At 55.4% G+C, this 5,000-nt stretch overlaps 1 non-coding gene across 1 annotated transcript in view; it reads right to left on the minus strand.

The window, feature by feature from the left end:
• Positions 1-1,341, minus strand: part of LOC126196889 (small subunit ribosomal RNA) — a 1,909-nt gene extending 568 nt beyond the window's left edge. Inside the window, exon 1 of the ribosomal RNA XR_007539317.1 lies at positions 1-1,341. This exon is cut by the window's left edge and continues 568 nt beyond it. This is a non-coding gene — a ribosomal RNA (small subunit ribosomal RNA).
• Between the last annotated feature and the right edge of the window lie 3,659 nt (positions 1,342-5,000).

Below are 5,000 nucleotides of genomic sequence, written 5' to 3' on the forward strand. Positions count from 1 at the left end.
ATCAATCTGTCAATCCTTCCGGTGTCCGGGCCTGGTGAGGTTTCCCGTGTTGAGTCAAATTAAGCCGCAGGCTCCACTCCTGGTGGTGCCCTTCCGTCAATTCCTTTAAGTTTCAGCTTTGCAACCATACTTCCCCCGGAACCCAAAAGCTTTGGTTTCCCGGAGGCTGCCCGCCGAGTCATCGGAGGAACTGCGGCGGATCGCTGGCTGGCATCGTTTATGGTTAGAACTAGGGCGGTATCTGATCGCCTTCGAACCTCTAACTTTCGTTCTTGATTAATGAAAACATACTTGGCAAATGCTTTCGCTTCTGTTCGTCTTGCGACGATCCAAGAATTTCACCTCTAACGTCGCAATACGAATGCCCCCGCCTGTCCCTATTAATCATTACCTCGGGTTCCGAAAACCAACAAAATAGAACCGAGGTCCTATTCCATTATTCCATGCACACAGTATTCAGGCGGGCTTGCCTGCTTTAAGCACTCTAATTTGTTCAAAGTAAACGTGCCGGCCCACCGAGACACTCAATAAAGAGCACCCTGGTAGGATTTCAACGGGGTCCGCCTCGGGACGCACGAGCACGCACGAGGCGGTCGCACGCCTTCGGCTCGCCCCACCGGCAGGACGTCCCACGATACATGCCAGTTAAACACCGACGGGCGGTGAACCAACAGCGTGGGACACAAATCCAACTACGAGCTTTTTAACCGCAACAACTTTAATATACGCTATTGGAGCTGGAATTACCGCGGCTGCTGGCACCAGACTTGCCCTCCAATAGATACTCGTTAAAGGATTTAAAGTGTACTCATTCCGATTACGGGGCCTCGGATGAGTCCCGTATCGTTATTTTTCGTCACTACCTCCCCGTGCCGGGAGTGGGTAATTTGCGCGCCTGCTGCCTTCCTTGGATGTGGTAGCCGTTTCTCAGGCTCCCTCTCCGGAATCGAACCCTGATTCCCCGTTACCCGTTACAACCATGGTAGGCGCAGAACCTACCATCGACAGTTGATAAGGCAGACATTTGAAAGATGCGTCGCCGGTACGAAGACCGTGCGATCAGCCCAAAGTTATTCAGAGTCACCAAGGCAAACGGACCGGACGAGCCGACCGATTGGTTTTGATCTAATAAAAGCGTCCCTTCCATCTCTGGTCGGGACTCTGTTTGCATGTATTAGCTCTAGAATTACCACAGTTATCCAAGTAACGTGGGTACGATCTAAGGAACCATAACTGATTTAATGAGCCATTCGCGGTTTCACCTTAATGCGGCTTGTACTGAGACATGCATGGCTTAATCTTTGAGACAAGCATATGACTACTGGCAGGATCAACCAGGGAGCTGCGTCAACTAGAGCTGAGCAGCCGGCCGCCCGGGAGTGTGTCCCGGGGGCCCGCGCGAACACGCAAGCGTCCGCTCAATTATTCTGCAAACAGGAGGAGGCTGGGCTCCCCTGCACGATACACCTCGAAACCCTCTCAGGTCCCGGCGGCGCGCAGCGCCGTCCTAAGTACTTGGTCGGGTTCGAGAGAGGCGCAATCGCCCGGAGATAGGCGAGTAGACGCTTTCAGTGCGACCACCCGTGCTCCCAACTGAGCTTGCCGCTGCCGACAGAGGCCCGGGAGCGTGCTGTCGTGGTGTTGCCGGCGGGAGACAACACGCGGCCACAAACAGTGACCGGGCAGCTCCAACGCCAGCGCCACAGAGGGGCAGAGCCCCACTTGGGTGCCAAAGCGAACTCTCCCAGCACAGCGCACGCGCCAACACATCCGCACAGCTGCGATACAAACCACCTGCGAGAACCGCGGGGGCGACCGAGCAGCAGACGGCGTCGCGGCGCCGAGTGCCGGGCGGCGGCGCATCCTCAACGCACACAGTCCTCAATCGGACCAGCACACTGCAGATGTCCACCGCGCTTCGCACCGGGCCCGGGAGGACCCACTTTGGCCGCACGGCGCCGCGCGCTGGGTGCGCCGGCACGCAGATGCGCCGCCTGCCGCCTCCGTCAGCCGGCGCGCCTGCCACTGGGCGCCCCCACCAGCCGGCTGCCGCGCGTGCGCCCACGCAGCGCGCGGCCAGCACGCCGGGCGCCCCCCCCTCACCGGCCGGGGACGGTCCCACCCAGCCACCGCCGCGTATCGCTTCATACCCACATGCCCACTCACGTTCGTGGGTATGACGGGTGTCGCTGAAGCAACCGGTTAATACCTGTACCGATCGTCGATATCAACGATTCACCTCCAGCGCGAACAACCGCGCAACAACGGATTTCCAGTTCATTTGCGTAACTTGGGCAGCAAACGTAGACATCCATCTACATTTGCGACTTCTACGAGTCTTGCATGCCTGGATGTTGTGTGTCACGACGCACTCCATCAGCATACATACACGCTGCGACGTGTGCACGAAAGAACACGTGGAAGGTGGCCAGCGTACGTATGCGAATGCCATTGCACAGCTGCGAAGCGCATTCAACACGCGAACTCCTGACCGACGAGCTAGAGGTGACAGGAGGGGAGGGGGGGGGGGGCGGGGGCGATATACGTCCTATTGCAGTACACAATACAGTGGATAGCGGGACCATGTGGAAAGTAAGCAACACTCGCAAGATGTGAGGGTACGCACCGTAAAATGAATCAATACGCAGAACACCACAGTGTGCGCGAAGTGAACTATGTTGAGATGGTTGCAATTAGGCAACGCTACACGAATTCCTAGATTCATATAACTAACAATTACAGGGCAGGTTAAGGCGCAACGTGGGTTAGGTTAAGGCGCAACTTGGGTTAGGTTAGGGCGCAACGTGGGTTAGGTTAGGGCGCAACGTGGGTTAGGTTAGGGCGCAACGTGGGTTAGGTTAGGGCGCAACGTGGGTTAGGTTAGGGCGCAACGTGGGTTAGGTTAGGGCGCAACGTGGGTTAGGTTAAGGCGCAACTTGGGTTAGGTGAGGGCGCAACGTAGGTTAGGTTAGGGCGCAACGTGGGTTAGGTTAGGGCGCAACGTGGGTTAGGTTAGGGCGCAACGTGGGTTAGGTTAGGGCGCAACGTGGGTTAGGTTAGGGCGCAACGTGGGTTAGGTTAGGGCGCAACGTGGGTTAGGTTAGGGCCCAACGTAGGTTAGGTTAGGGCGCAACGTAGGTTAGGTTAGGGCGCAACGTAGGTTAGGTTAGGGCGCAACGTAGGTTAGGTTAGGGCGCAACGTAGGTTAGGTTAGGGCGCAACGTAGGTTAGGTTAGGGCGCAACGTGGGTTAGGTTAGGGCGCAACGTGGGTTAGGTTAAGGCGCAACGTGGGTTAGGTTAGGGCGCAACTTGGGTTAGGTTAAGGCGCAACTTGGGTTAGGTTAAGGCGCAACTTGGGTTAGGTTAAGGCGCAACTTGGGTTAGGTTAAGGCGCAACTTGGGTTAGGTTAAGGCGCAACTTGGGTTAGGTTAAGGCGCAACTTGGGTTAGGTTAAGGCAGAAGTTGGGTTAGGTTAAGGCAGAAGTTGGGTTAGGTTAAGGCAGAAGTTGGGTTAGGTTAAGGCAGAAGTTGGGTTAGGTTAAGGCAGAAGTTGGGTTAGGTTAAGGCAGAAGTTGGGTTAGGTTAAGGCAGAAGTTGGGTTAGGTTAAGGCAGAAGTTGGGTTAGGTTAAGGCAGAAGTTGGGTTAAGGGATGGTGTGTGTGGGGGGGGGTGGGGTGGCGAGGTTCGTTGATAGTGATGGTAGTAAGTGGACGCCTGAGGCACTATCAGATATGTCACGTCAGTTGCACTTGTGGCTCATGGCAGGTGGCGCGCCCGTTCTGTGTTTGTGGCAAAGGAGTGGCACACCTGTGTCTTTCATTCCTGCCATTGTTTATGTGCTGTGAGATGCGGCAGTGTGGTGCTGTTGGGTGCACCCCTGTGTAGGACATGTGTGGGTGTTGGTGGCGTATCTGAGCAATGGTGGTTGTAGGAAGAGTGGGATATTCAGTTTTCTGGTTCGACGTCCCGGTCTGGTTATCATAGTGTGGATGGTGTACTGTGGCCGAGAGGATGCACTGGATGTTGTTCCATGCTGGTACTTAGATGTTGTGTCTGCGTCTGTTACAGGCATAGACTAGTGGGTGATGGAGTGTGTGGGTGACGTGTGGTTGACATTGTGTGCACAGACGTTCAGCATGTATAGGGACAGTTGTATGTGTTATCTATATTCCGATGACTGCGCGTATTACTAAGCACCGCCGTGTATAAGCTTAATGTATGTATAGTCAATGCCTGTTCTATCTCTGTACAGTAGTAGCGGTGCGACTGCACTAGCTAGCTACACCTCGCGGCATCGTCCCCCGGTGTATGGCATATGATTATAAACATTCTGTCTATTAGTCAAAACCGGTGGTGTGACTACGTCACATGTTTGAGGTGGGGGGACGCAACACCGTGCCGGTGGGTCAGGGCTGCGAAACACTTTCCCCACACTGGGGGCTCGGACCCTCATTACTCGTCCCAGTAATATATTGCGGAGCGCACATAGCCATTGCCCAGAGTCTTTGCGACTGCGAGTGCAACGCCCACGGGGACCGACGTGGATGGGGCGGCCCATAGCTGATCGCTCAGCATCGGAATCCGTACAGTGAGCGACGCGGTCGCGCACAGACTTAGAGCACGTTTAGGGACAGCGGGAATGTCGAATATTGGATAAAACTCTTCATGAAACGCAAGATATAGGTGTGGATTGCAACTTACGAGTGCGGGAAACGTCCGCCGTTCATCCGCTGGACTTGCGATTTTGGTGGGTGGGGTGGGGCACGTACGGGTGCGGGTGGCGTGATTGTCGGTCGACGACTTCGTGGTGGACAGAGGATGCCGTCTTTGTGGGTGGCGTCGGACAATGTGTACTGTGCGCCCAGCGATGTCGTATTCAGCTTGGCGTCTCATAGATGGCGGTATCGCCGTTGCAGGAGGCCTAGATGGCGTTATTGTTTGTGGTGCGCTCGACATGGTGGATGTAGTGTTGCCAGATTCGCGTAGATGGCTGTATTG

Source organism: Schistocerca nitens, chromosome 7 (assembly GCF_023898315.1).
Source record: "Schistocerca nitens isolate TAMUIC-IGC-003100 chromosome 7, iqSchNite1.1, whole genome shotgun sequence".
In the NCBI taxonomy this organism is placed as follows: Eukaryota; Metazoa; Arthropoda; class Insecta; order Orthoptera; family Acrididae; genus Schistocerca; species Schistocerca nitens.